Source organism: Vicugna pacos, chromosome 7 (assembly GCF_048564905.1).
Source record: "Vicugna pacos chromosome 7, VicPac4, whole genome shotgun sequence".
NCBI classification, from domain to species: Eukaryota; Metazoa; Chordata; class Mammalia; order Artiodactyla; family Camelidae; genus Vicugna; species Vicugna pacos.
The window spans coordinates 42,339,459-42,354,406 of NC_132993.1; the positions used below are offsets into that span (position 1 = coordinate 42,339,459).

General features: G+C 38.5%; 1 protein-coding gene across 5 annotated transcripts in view; it reads right to left on the minus strand.

Moving 5' to 3' along the window:
* The window catches only part of CREB5 (cAMP responsive element binding protein 5), a 379,577-nt gene that overhangs the window by 357,110 nt on the left and 7,519 nt on the right, over positions 1 to 14,948 (minus strand). The window contains exon 1 of one of the 5 annotated variants that reach the window (XM_072964768.1): positions 260 to 347. The exons of the other annotated variants lie outside the window; for them this stretch is intronic. The gene's annotated coding sequence lies outside the window, so the exon portion shown is untranslated. Of the gene's footprint in view, positions 1 to 259; positions 348 to 14,948 lie in introns of those variants that run through there. 5 annotated transcript variants of the gene reach the window in all.

Here is a 14,948-nt window from a genome sequence, read left to right on the forward strand (position 1 = left end):
TGAAGGCTCACAGAAACAACAAAAAAAAAATTCCCACTTTGTGACACGTTAATGCATCCAGTAAGGGCAACTTTAAAATAAAACAAAGGGAAAGGCTTAATTGTGTTATCAAAAGGCCTCTGAAAATAAACTGTAATCCCACAAGCTGCTCAGACATGTTCTGTGACACTCTTAGTCTCCTGGCAAGAGAAAGGCTGGACCCAGGTTCCATCCCCAAATCCTCTTTTTCATATAAATAAGTATCGATGGTATTACTCACCCCTTTCTGGTTTCTCTAAAGAAGAGTTTTCATTTTCTAGGTAAATCGAGGAGTCACCAATCTTCCAGCACTCAGCCCCAACCCAAGAAGAGCAAGTAAGCAAGGCAGAAATGTGGTTTCATACCAGAGCATCTTCTTCCAGCCAAATGTAATTTACAGCAGAGTGTTTGGTTCATCTGTCACACGAGAATTATACACCCTCACCACTTACCCTGAAAATAAATATGCGCTCCTCATTCAGGTAAATGAGATCGGTTCAGAAATAAATTGACTCCCCCACTAAAACTTGCCTTCTGCAAAGAAAATAAATGTTTGAGATGTTTTGCCTGATGAAGATGATGCAGCTGACACTTAAATTTAAGAGGCTGGCTGTATGGCCCTCGTTCATAGGAGGGCCAGCCCAGAAGCTAGAGGCTGCGAGAGCCGGAAATATCTGATAATAACTCTGCTAAATCAACTCCCGGCTCTTATCAGTATGCAAAATCTCCCAGGCGAAAATGGAGGGGAAGAGGTCAAAACACACATCTTCACTGACAATCATACATCTGGAAATAAAACAACCTTACAAAACGACACAGGATTTTTACTAGCCCACACAAAGCTTTTAACCAACCACTCCCTCCTGCCAAGTGCCTTTCACTTGAACTTCACAACAGCCTTGTAAATTAGAGAAGCGATTATTTTCCCATTTAGAGGTTGGGAAACTGAGGCAGCACACAGTTACCTAAGTGTCCAAAGACTCACAGCTGGTTATAGTCTGAGTCAGGGTGAAAAAAGCCAGGTGGCCCAGGTGATAATTCCAGCATTCATTCAATCCCCCTGCTCTTAGAGGAATTACAACACCCAGTCTCTACTCTTAGGGTGCATATGACCTAATTAGAAAAATAAGACGTTCACACACTAAATCAAACAATGTCACTGAAAAAAATTAATCACCAATGCTAAATATACCCTCTTTTCACTCTTTTCAACTCAGAGCCACATTAATTTTCTGAATTTACAGAATTAACAAAAGGATTCTTAATCAGTCAACACACAGTTTCAAACTTAAAACTGCACAGTAAGAGCCAGAGCCACTGATCAGAACGTGTCCTTTGTTAAACTATTTATGCCCACATGAATAGATTTTGCAATTGAATATCTAGGTAAACTGTACAAGTCTTAGATATAATTATTTACCAGCGACCAAATTATATGGCTCACAGTGAAGGAAAAAGAAGTTAACACAGCTTAAAAACCAACAGTCTCAAATATTTAGCTATTTTTATTAGTGAGTTACAATGACCTGTGGCGATATAAAAGTTTATAATTTTTTTGGCATTCCTTCTTCTTGGAATTTCAAAATTTCTAAATATCTTCAACAGACTTTCAAATTTCTACATTTTAAAGGACTCAGCCTGGGGTAAAATAAACATAAGGAAACTGTGAAAGTACTAGGCACAAAGTCTCCTCAAACAAATGAATCTGGATGTTGAATTTTGGGGCATTTGATTGAAATTCCATAAAAGGAATGAAGAATCAATGATCTAACAGTTGTAATAATTAGTAATTATATTTTCAGAGGCGCTAAGCATAATTAATTAGGGCATAACTTTGAGGAGTTATTATCTCCATTATAAAAGGAGAAGCAGAGATGGAGCCGAGATGAACTAGTTGCCTCTGGCCAAGGGCAGGAAAAGAGAGTGGGCTGTTGGATACCTGAAATTCCTGAGCCCCCGCAGCCTCCTAACCAAGCCTGTTCACTCTGAGCTGGCATCGGGATGTCCATTCTGCTCAGGGCATCACTGAGAAGCTGTCTTTTTTCTCTCGTCAACCGTTACGCTCACTAGAGCTACTGACCCCCTTCAGTTCTCAATGAGATTCTTTTCAGGTTCTGGTTTCCTTGGCCAGCTGCCCCCTAAAAGTGTAGTCGAATAAAGTGAGATGATAAATAGAGGTCTGGACCTTTAAAAAATTTTTATTACAGGTGAAGGAATAAAGGAAACAGACAGAAAAATATAAGGAAGATTCATGTAACTGAACCTATAACAATCAGAAGTAACCTTATTCTAAAAGTAAACTGTTTATCATTTACAGACTCATATAAACCACTATATCAGGAATTAAAAACCACAAAAAAACTGTTTCAGCCTCTTTATATGATAAAAGACTTTGGCTCTATTTGTGCCTCTAAATTTTGAAGATAAAGAGTGCATACTCGTGACATATTTAAAAATGTAAATTTCAATAAGCAAAAGATTAATACTCAAAGAAAAATGACCAAAAGGCACAAACATGAACAGACAATTGACAAACTGCCAGCAAATAAATGGAAATAACGTTCAACATCCCTTTTAATCAAATAAAAGCAAATTAAGACAATTTTGAAGCAATAAATTGGCAAATATCTCTTTTTTAGTGACTCTCTATTTCCTGGTTAGAGGTCAAGTTTGAAGGCACTCTGCACAGCCTTGATGATGATGAGGCAATTGGTACAGACTGCTTGAAAGCAATTTAATAAAATGTATCAAAATCCACTTGTTGGAATAATTCCTTTGGAGAAATGAGAAATGTAGACAAAGAGTTATGTGCCAAAAGGGTTGTCAAATAATACGCATTACCAAGGAAAAAGTCAAAATGGACCATGCATCTAATAATAAGCAGAGCGGCTTAAATAAATTATGACAAATAGATGATTATACAGTCATTAAAATCATATTTTCAAAAACTAAATCATGACCTTGGGGAAATAATCACAAAATAATGTTAAATAGAAAACAAATCCAAACACAAAACTGCAAATACTCTGTGAATTATAGCTATGCGATATAGATGGATAAAGTCATAGATTATATGAAGGATACATGTCAAAATCACCAACAGTGATGATCCTTGGTTAGAATTTTCTTCTTTATATGTTTCTGTATTTTCTATGAGTTTTTTTTTTTCTTAAATCAGAAAACAGTACATTTATCTCTAAAATTTAAAACAGGGGGGCAAGTAAGGGAATCCTTGAACTTCAGATCTAATTGACATTTTTTTCTCCATTCTTGTTCAAACCAGCTAAAATTCATCTTGACTCAGAAAGGAACACACCAGCTAGCAGATTTTAGCATTAGGACTGGCTGATTTCTGTCATCAAAACTTTGAAAGTTTCCTTTCCAAGTTATCCTTTGAGGACGAAGAGATGCCCTGTTGTTCCTCTTTGGGCTATTTTTCTCACAAGGTCAGCTTCAGGGGGAATTTGGAGGAAAGAGAAGTTACCAAGACCACTATTTAAAATGGTGTGCTCTAATTTTACGATCCCAGATGACACTGCCAAGCTGCCTCTGTGCCTGCAGGCTTAGAAGAGAGCCTCAGGACTACACACAGGCACCAGCCATAAATGACACAACTGAAAAATGATTGCTGCTTGTTTGAGCAAATATGCACAGAATATGCCAAAAAGACTCCTACACTGGATGTTTTTCTGAATGAATTTCTTGTAAGTCCTGTCACATGAAACTAATGTAATACTAGGAATCCCTATGATACGAGGACCTCATTCCAAATGCATCTGCCACACTGCTTTTGCTATTGGCTGGCTGAAATACACAACACTTCAACTCTGTGTTAAACGCATTGCCTAATTCAAACATCCTATTATAAAGTTTCATCCTTGTTTTATCTTTGCCCAAGCATGGCTTTTCATTAATAGATTTCAGAATCTTTCTTTCAAAAACAGCTCAATGTAATAACTAATGCAATGAGATTCACATACATGGAAAAAAGTTATTGCTGTTTGCAGTCACCCCAAACCCTGCAACGGCTCTCCACTGCATTTAGATTGAAATCTAAACCCCTAACCTAGCTTACTACATCTCACCTCCAAAGTCATCTCATAGCATTTACCCCCCTGCCAGCTACACTCTGGCCATACTGTTCTTTTTCCTTTTTCTCCACGCTAGCAAGCTCATTCCCATAGCACGAGGTCTCCTCTATGCCTTAAGAGAATATTCTTTCCTTTCATATCCAAAGGATTAGACCAGCTTTGTGTTCAGGTGGGGGTTAAAAGTAATCAAGTGAACAGAGGCGTTAACAATCCCATGAAATGGCAAATTAAAATGTACTTATTTTTAATTTGGTATTCTTGCTTAGGAGAGACAGACCTTTGTTTACCTCCAATATTTGGAAGTTACCTTTCAAATGCTTTCCTGAAAAATACAGAGATTGTAGATGTCCAAGCATGAGCCAGAAGCAGAAGAAAAGCATGAACCAGAATTCTTTATTGGTTGCAACTTAAAATCTGAAAGGCTCTAACACCAACCTCCTTTGTCTTTCCTAGTTGTTGTGTCTTAGGGGAATGATGATGCTTATTTCCCTTACATCCTTCATTTCCAAATGTGTAACATTATCAGTGCCATAGCTACAGCACTAACTCGTAGTATTATCTACAAGTACTGCTGCAGCAGACAGTCTTTGAGATGTCTCCTAATGATTCCAGTCTTATGCTGCACATGTGTGCAATCTCCTCCCCTGAGTACAGGCTGGGCCCATTGATTTGTTGCTAACAAACAGAATATGGTAAATGTGATGGGATGCTATGTCTGAAATTAGATTACCAAAAAAGACTGATTTCCATCCCCCTTTCTCCCTCCTAGAAAGCATGCTTACTCCTAGCCTGCCAACAGCCAGACAAATATGCTTGCATGTGAATCTTCTGAGGCCTGCAATAGACATGTGAGTTTAGAAGTAGATCCTCCACTACCTGAGGCTCAAGATGATACAGTGCTGGCCAATAACGTTTCTTTTTTTAATTGAAGTGTAGTTGATTTATAATGTTGTGTTAGTTTTAGGTGTACAGCACAGTGATTCAGTTATATATATATATATATATATATATATATATATATATATACACACACACACACATTCTTTTTCATTATAGGCTATTATAAGATATTGAAAATAGTTCCCTGTGCTATACAGTAGGACCTTGTTTACCTATTTTATATATAGTAGTGTGTTTATATTAATCCCAAACTCTTTTTTTTTTGGTGGAGGGGGTGGGTAATTAGGTTTACTTATTTATTTTTAGAGGAGGTACTGGAGATTGAACCCAGGACCTTGTACATGCTAAGCATGTGCTCTACCACTTGAGCTATACCCTCCCCTACTCAAACTTTTAATTTATCCCTCCCCTACCCCTTTCCCTTTTCCTTTCCCTTTCCCTTTTGGTAACCAGAAGTTTGTTTTCTATGTCTGTGAGTCTGTTCCTGTTTTGCAAGTAAGTGCATTTGTGCTATTTTTTTAAGATTCCACATGTAAGTGATATCATATGATATTTGTTTTTCTCTGTCTGACTTACTTCACTTAGTATGACAATCTCTAGGTCCATCCATATTGCTGTAAATGGCATTATTTTACTCTTTTTATCACTGAGTAGTATTCCATTATATAAATATACCACAACTTCTTTAACCAGTCATCTGTCAATGGACATTTAGGTTGCTTCTATGTCTTGGCTATTGTAAATAGTGCTGCTATGAACACTAGGGTGCACATATCTTATCAAACTAAAGTTTTCTCTGGATATATCTGGCCAACATCTTGATTACAGCCTTGTGAGACATCCTGAGCCAGAGGACCCAGCTCAGCCACACCCAGATTTCCTAACCCACAGAACCTCTGAGTTAGTAAATATATGTTGGGAAGGGGGCTAATTTGTTACATAGCAATAGCTAACTAATACAACTGTTTACAACCCAAACTATATATTTTCTTTTCTTATTGTTAGGATTGTAGTAAAAGAAAATTTAGCTTCCCAAATTATAAGGATAAAATCAGGTTGTTTGGAGATGTAGACTATTCAGAGCTAGAAATAATTAATGAGGATTTCATTTCAAAGGGAATAATAACTATATTTGGTACATCAATCATAACAACCACTCATAATTTATATAGCATTTTTAAGTCTAACTGGTGTTTTCACATTCATGGCCATTTACTCCTCTTCAAGAGGCTATGAAGTAGGTATTATTATGATCTCTATCTTACAGATGAGGAGACTGAGGCTCAGTAGATTTCATGACTTCCATGAAGGCAAGAATCTTCTCTATCTTCACCACTTTTCCCCAATGCCTAGGTCTGTGTCTAACACTGTAAATGCTCAATACATATTTGTTGAGGGGATGTCTCCCACAACAATGTCATCTACAAGGATGGTGACATCTTTTCATGAAGTTCTCCAACTGATACGTAACAATCAACCAACCAACCAATCAATTTCTATATATACCTGTGATACATACAAATATATATTCATGGAACCAGTATCTGTGTTTCCCAAAAACAGGCTCCTCTGAAAGTTCACTCTAACTTTAAAGACAGTAAAGAGATAAATCTCTAATTTAATCCTGTTTTTCATACACTCCTATACTGCCCAAGACAGAGACCTAGAGTGCTTTTATGAGTAAACAACCCTTTCTCAGTAAATCAAATCTCTTCCCTCACATATCATTTCCTATCATCTTCCAGGATGAGGCTGGAGACAACAGACCTTTCTAAGAGCAACCAAAGGAGGCCATCAGCCAGCTTAGACCCCCTCATCACCAATAACACTCCCACCCCTCCCTTGCCACCCCGGCCTCTTTTCCCCTGATAGACACGGTGAGTAAGAAGTAATAGGTCTTGTCAAAGGTCACTATAAAATAACTTCAGTCAATGTTCCCTAGAGGTGTCCAGAGGAATGCAACAAAGCTGCTGATAAGGAAATAGGAGGTGAGGGGACTTTGATTGGGAAGTTTCCATAAGCCTTAAATTCCTTTTCTTTTCAAAGTTTCACAGTCAAGCCATCATTCAGTCTTTAACCACAGTCCAATCTCTACTCACTATTACCTAATAAAAAAGTGTTTGTTCACAAAAGACACATGGAGCCATTAAATAATAAATTGGTCTATGTTTTGAGAAGATAAAATCATTAGGTACGATTACACTTGGAATTCTATGATTACAAATTGAGAAACTGCAACACATCACGTATAAGGTAATGAATCAATAACAGTCACCCGGTCATTCAGCAAATATTGAAGAAGTGTCTGTGACGTGCCAGCACTAGATGTTGAGAAAATGGTGACGAACCAAATTTCAGAATTTAGATTCTGGTGGGAGATATGGATTTTAAAGTTTTAAAAACTAAAAGTCACTTAAAGGAACATTAAATCTAAAACCTGAGAAGTGCTATACAGGAAAAGTTCAGGACAGCTTGAGTATTTGGGGCACCTACTTTAGATTAGGGAACCAGGCAAAAGCAGCAGTCATCTAGGCAGGAATAGTCTAGGCAGAAGGGATAGCATATACAAAGACCCTGCAGCTGATAAGGGCTTGATGCTTTCAAACACCTGTTTGATTCCAGTGGGGATGAGGCTTGCCTCGCTGATGCCAAAGACTATGACTCTGACTCTGTATCTGTAGCCCAAACCCCTTCCCTGAATGGCAGACTCAGCGTCCCACTGTCTCCTAGACATCTCCTCACACATAACATGCCCAAAATTGAGTTATTGGTCTTCCCCACTGAACTTTCCACGTGCCATCTTCCCCATCTCAGTCGATGGCAACTCCATCCACCTAATGTCTCAGGTCAAAAAACCTTTGCACCTTCCCTGATTTCTTGCTTATTCCCACACCCCACCTGTCAGCAAGTCCTTTCAGCCTTTAGCTTTGAAATTAGCCAAACTCCTTCTCACCACCTCTTCCACAGTCATCTAGTCCAAGCCGCCATGATTCTCTTCCTGCTGCCACACTACCCCCTATATAGTCTGGTCTTCACCCACAACAAGGGAGGTCTTTAGAAGTGATGGATTCTCTTCTCAAAACTCTCCAATGGCTGCTTTTATTGCTAAGATTAATATCCAACTTTCCTCGCGTGGTCTGTAAGCACCTGCATGATCCGACAACCCACCACCTCCTCACTGTCCCCATCTCTGCTTACATACCAGGGCCTTAGTACAAGCAGCTCCCTTTGCCTGAAAGCTCTCCAGATCTCCGCAGGAACTGCTCCCTCACTTCTGCAGCTCTCTACTTCTAGGTCACCTTCTCAGAAAGGCACTCCCTGACTACTCCATCTGGAACACTGTATTCACTTACCTGGCTCCATCCTTCTTTTCAGCACTTAACTGCTGTATGATGCATCTCTGTTTACATAGAGGTTGTTTGCTGATGCACTGTCCTGTCCTTAGAACCTGGGAGAGTTCTAGCTAGAGAAAGCAAAGGTATGCCTTTAATGATGTAATTTGTCAGGCTACCACATGGCCATCTCCAGACTACACAAAGTTACAAACTCCTAGGAAATAGATTGTCTAATATCTTACCAAAAATCGAGGTTCTGGAGAAGTAAGAGAAGGAGAGAGAGAAGTCTGGCCAGGAGTGGGGAAAAGAAGGGTAGGGTTCGTGGTAAAGGGTGTGGGGAGAAGGGGAGCCCTGCGTTTCTGAGACAGGTTCTGTGGTGGAACAGAATGTGCTGAGAGGAAGAGGGGCAGAAATAAAAGGAATAAAACAAATGTGAGGGTGCCCAAGACAAATCTGGTCTCTGTCATAATCTTGTCTATGCTCAACTCCAAAGGAAGATTTTTGAACCAGCATAAGTGGAAGGAGATTAAGGTCTTCAGATTATATATTTTTTCATGCCAAAAGCCTGGTCACGTGTTTTTTATAATCATAAAAAAAAATCCACAGCAAACTTAAATGTCAAACAATAGGGGATGGTTAAGAAATTATGGTATAGCAACTCAATGGAATATGATGCATAATCATAGTTTTGAAAACTATGTAGCAACATGAAAAAAAAAAGCCTGTGGTATAGTTTTGAGTGAAAGAAGCAGAATTTTAAAATGGGTCTATGTTCTGATTGAAACAACTTAAAATTATGTTCACCTCTGGACAAGGTATGTAAGTGACTATAAAAATGAAAAATCAATGATTCCTTAGGGTTGTGAAAACTTCTGTGATTTACTCATCTCATCTCATTTTTGGAGTTCTAAAATATTATTACAATAGTTTTTAAGCTATGGAAACATCCATCAATATACCTAAAGAATCTCCCCAGGCTGGTCCTTCCAGGAACATTCACCGACGTTAAACATCTCATGCTGGTAATAGGAAATTCATGACAAAAAATAATGCTTCAATATTCCTACAATCAAGTCACTCAGGATTAATTTACCATCTACTCTGGGTAAGGGACTCTACACTGGGTTCTGTGAGAAAAATCAAAACTGAACAAGAGTCAGTTCTTGCTGCTCTAGAGCTTAGGATCCAGGAGAAGGAATTTATGACAAACCTCCAAATAAGCACAATGTAAGATTTGTTCCTAAATCATAAGAAAAAAAATATTAACAAAGTACTAAGGAATTAGTTAATTTCACGTTCAATTTTTGGTTTGGGAGATCCAGACATGAGTGTTTCCATGGGCAGAAGGTAAGGGGAGAGGGGTGTGCTGGACAAGAACAGATGCTCCAGGGAAGATGAAAGTCTGAACCTGGCAGAGAGGCACTCAACACAAATGAGAGTTACTTATGGGTCTGTCTTGAATACCCAGAGGGATGCCGGCTGGGGTTGGCTTAGGGGCCTTAAAACAAAGGCTCCTGAGCAGAGAAATAATATGTTCAGATGCACAGAGTAGAAAAATTCATTTAGTAGCCAGAATGAAGAGTCTGAGATCAGGGACCAAACAAAATGGTTCCAATCCCCAATCCCTCCATTACTGGTATTGTCACATTATCTGGTTTGTCACTTAACCTCTGAGCCTCACTTTCCTTATCTATAAAAGGGGATAACTCCAGCTCCTTGGTAGGTTTGTTATTTGAAGGTTGACATGGTAGATCAAGAAAGTAGGCTCAATAAAGACAACGAATAATTCTGTTCCCCTTAATTCTCAGTTCAGAGAAGGAACTAGTTGAGGAGACAGGGCAGAAGGATGACTATCACAGGACATTGTTCATGTGGGATCTAGAAGACTTGGCAATGACATGTTCATGATGGCCAAGGGAAAAGGCAAAGTCAGCAACTGCCATGAAGGTCCAAGCTGGGGGATGATGGTGGCCCCCACTGAACAGGGGATGTCAGAAGGAGAAATGGTATAAGGATTAGTTCATGTTTGGACAATTTGAAAATAAAGGAACAGGTGAGGGGAGGGTGTAGCTCAGTGGTAGAGCATGTGCTTAGCATACACAAGGTCCTGGGTTCAATCCCCAATACCTCCATTAAAAAAATAAAATAAACAAACAAACAAACAAACAAACCTAATTACCTCCCCCAAAATAAAAACTAAAAAGCTAAAAAAAAAAAAAAAGGAGAAAGATAATTAAGGAACAGGAGCAGTCCATCTAGGAAAAACTGGCCAAGGTGAAGTTGGAAGTCAGGACTCATGACCTGGGAAAGAGGTATGGGCTGGAGACACACGGCATGTGCTGTTAGATTTTCAGTATTACCTGATTTTCCTATTACCAAGGTCTGTAATATTCCTATCAACATTTCTCCACAGCGCATCTCGATATATCCCAAATATGTAGAGAAGTTGTTACATCAAAATACCCAACTTGGCATAAATTCTAACTAAATTTGGTATCCTCTGTTTTTCTCCATGATGTGTTATCTTTTTTTAACAGTTTATTGAGATATAATTCACATAGCTGTTGTCCTCCCTGGATTAACCAAAGTGTAAGAATCACATCACACACCTGTCATCTCCCTGCATTGGCCTGAAGTGCAAAAGTCCTCTTCAGATTTTTGCTCCTCTCATGAAGACACTAAAGTTGCTATATGTAACTTTGAACGAGTGGTCTAGGGCATTCTATTTTTCCATCCGGGGAATGGGTTACAAGCAAACCTTATCCTTCCTTTTTAAAAAAAAATCGTGGTAACATACACATAACAAAATGTACTACGTTAACCATTTTTAAGTACACAGTTCAGTAGTATTAAGTATATTCACACTGTTGTGTAACAAATCTCCAGCATCCCCCATGTTTTAAACAAATATTAAATAACAGAATTAGGTTATGGAATATAAGATTTCCTGAATCAACCTCCTAAAATAATTGCTAAGTGTTAAATAAAGACAAAGCACCCAATTACAGTCTTCCTTTTAAAGATACTTTAGTTTTTATGCTTCAGGATTTCAAGAAAGCATACTTCCTGGAAAGAGGAAAAATGAATCTTGAGTGAAAGGGTTAACCTGTCTGTCTTGAGAATATCCCATCTGAAGGGCGTATCGAGCAATTATGTGTAATTTTTTTCCTCCCTGATTTTTGTGAGTACTTCTGAGGCACAGGGAAAAAATAATTGTGCTAATCTGCCTGCCCTGCCTCCATCCAATAGGCAGACATCATTGTTTTGTTGTGTTTTTTCAAAATGTTTTGAATGGTTTGGGGATTAGTATGGCTATTTAGCAAAAAGTACAATTTTAAATTACACGCTGCTCTGTGGTGCCAAAACACTGTGCACCATTATCTTTGATGACGTCCACCAACACAGCACTAAGAACGGTGGGTGTTAGTCATCTAGCTTGGCGAAGCTGGAAGATGAAATTGTAAACAGTGTGTGCTTTGACAGGCCTTCTTAGAAAAGAAGAGTGCCTAAAAGATGGTTTCAATTTTCTTAATCTAGCAACATCTTTTAATCAACAATTTGTGTCTCTAAATCAATGTGACAAAGAGAGACTTGCTGGAAAGGAGGAACAGTTTATGCCTGGGCATCCTAAAAAAGACGATAATCACCTTTACAAGTATATATGCTAGTTACATTCTGGTCTTCCTTGGCTAAGGTTTTTATTTCTATGCAAGTTTAATGGCCATACCCACATTTATGTGTAGACATTAAAACTGCTTTAACTTTAATATAATGCTTAGAAAGGAACCCATAGTAACCCCTACCTGGCACTCGTCACAGATTGCAGTTATTAATCACGGCTTATATCTCACCCATTGAAGACACTAAGGTGCAGACAGAAACTGCAAATGGCTAAGTCCAAACCTAGTCATCATTAGGAGAAAACAAAAACCAAATACTCCAAAGCAGATGGCTCCAGGTCAAGCGTGGTAAAACACTGGTAAAACACGAGCTAAAATATATTCTTTTAAAGATAATTCAGGAGCTAGGGCTAGAGTCGATCTTGCTCAATAAATGAATACCCCAAACCCTTTACTTTCAATACCCAAAAGAGTTGAACAACTTACATCTTTAATCTCACTGTCTCTCCACAAAGTCCTTTCACAGTCAATCACAAAGCAGCCTGAAGAAAGTTTCCCTAGATACCACCAAAACACAGGTTTGTAACATATGTCTCCACAGGACTTGTAGAACAGATCACATGTTAAGAGGCTGATATATATTCGTACGTATCTGTTAATCAATCCAGGTTCAAACATGTAGCCTGAAGCTGGGGGGTAAGAGTTATCAGCAGAGAAACCATTTAAGTGCAAATAATGCATGGAAAAGCATCAGAAGGAGCATTATTTATAAATGCAAAGACACATGCAATAGTATACACAATTGGAAAATCCCCACCTGGAAGCCATCCAGAGCAGTCCTTACATAGTGCTTAAAGAGCTGAACAACTTACATCTTTAATCTCATCTTCTCTCCACAAAGTCCTTTCATAGTCATATACAGCATCTAAACACTAATAAATGTGAGCTTTCTGCTCACACTGATCACCCTTCTAATTAACAAACACAGTGTCTAGCTTTGTCAATCCCTTAGTTTCTCCATCTATAAAATGGGTATTACAGCTGTGTGTTAATAGTGGAGGTTAAAATTCTTCTGACGAATGATTTTACAGAAAACACAAATATTATCACCACAAAACATAGAGGGAAAAAAAAGAGTAATATTGTACCTAAAAATGGTTGAAAGTCACGTTTAAAAAGCACATGGTCAGAGAGACATGTACTTGGAACCGGCCTGCAATGCAGGGGATGAGGAGAGAGGTTCAGGGTGAAATGACTCACGAATGCGGGAATGCAGAGGCTCTCAGCAGCATGAAGTCACAAGGGACGGTCCCTGAGGCCCTCCTCCCCTTGACAAACAATGTTGTCTGTTGACTTCCAAAGAAGAAGGATGAGGAGTTTGGAAATTATTATTTTCTATTTTTTGGTTCTTCACATCATTTACTGAATGCGCAGGCTGGTGTGTTGTTTAAAAAATTATTAAAGGAAAACATTCTGGTGTGCATGGAGAAATATTGATTCTTCTAATATTTAAAGAATGACAAAAAGAATGAGCACTTTAAGTCTAGGGGGTTATAACTAATATCTTGACATGAGCAAAGAGCGAGTTTGGTCTGTGCAATGACAAGAAGCTTGTTAAAAGCTCAGAGGGAAGAAACACAAGGGGATCCAGATGTCCCAAACAGAGTAAGAGTGTCCCTCCAAAACCAGCTAAAGGCAAGTAGTATCTGGGGCAAAGAAGTAAGCCAGCAAAATACCTGAAATATAGTGATCTTGACCTTTTCCAAAATGGAGAGTTTTTAAGAGTCTGCATGCAAACCAAATCATAAGGTACAGTTTTTCAGGAAGCAAACAAATCCATGTTTGCAACTTATACAAAACAGAGCTCATCTGTGGGACAAAGAATTATCTTCTAAATTACTCCATCTGAACATTTGAATTTTTATTAATTACATTTTCTTGAATATGTTTTGCAGTGTGCGGCACACCGATTACAACCGCCTGCTGCCCTTTGAACTCTGAATGCTTTACTGCAATACCTTTCCTGAAATAGAATCATGGGACATTAGAGTAGAAGATTGCTTAGAGATCAGTTAGAATTGCAGTTCTCAACCCTAGCTAAACTTTATAAACACTTTTGGAGCTTTTAAAAAATATACAGGTCCAGGTCCCCACCCCAAACTAATTGAATCAAAATAAGGGGAGGTAAGGTATTAGCAATTTTTTAAAAGAAATTCCACAGGTGGATCTATTAGAACCACTGATTGAGCATATAGTTTTGCACTGCCTGACACAACAGTCACAGGGATACGTAGCTACTGAGCACTTGAAATGGGACTAGTCCAATTGAAGTGTGTAGTAATCAAAATTCACACTGGACTTCAAATAGTACCAAAAAAATTGCAAACTATCTCATCAATATTTGTACATTGACTGTATATTGAAATGATAATATTTCAGATATACTGGGTTAAATTATGTTAAAATTAACATCATCTTTTTTTTTTTAATCTTTTAAATGTCAGGCTACTAGAACATTTAAAATTACACATGTGACTTGCATTTGTGGTTCCCACTATTGGACGGTGCTGGTCAAGACCAACACTCTTTGATCATAAATGAAGAAACTGCGACAGAAAAGCACAGAGTTCAAGACAGCGCTTTGGGGGTACTCTCTTACAGTCTCGGGCTTTTCCAGCTGCCTTAAACCACAGTGTTGCAGAGCTAAGAATGGCAGAGCCTGTGACAGCATCAGTCAGACGGCAAACCTTCCTTTCTTTTGTCTTGCTAATTGTTTCTTCTAAGATTTGACACTGAAATCTATTCCTCTTACGGAAAAATGCCCCCCATCTGCTATGCACACACACACTTGTGATTTGTTATTGCAGGGTTACTCATGAAAGCACAGTAACTAGGATGGATGTTAAAAAATAAATCTAGAGAAATATTAGCATAAGGAAAACGCAGAGAATGGATGAAGAGGACTCTTAAGGCTTTTAAGAAGT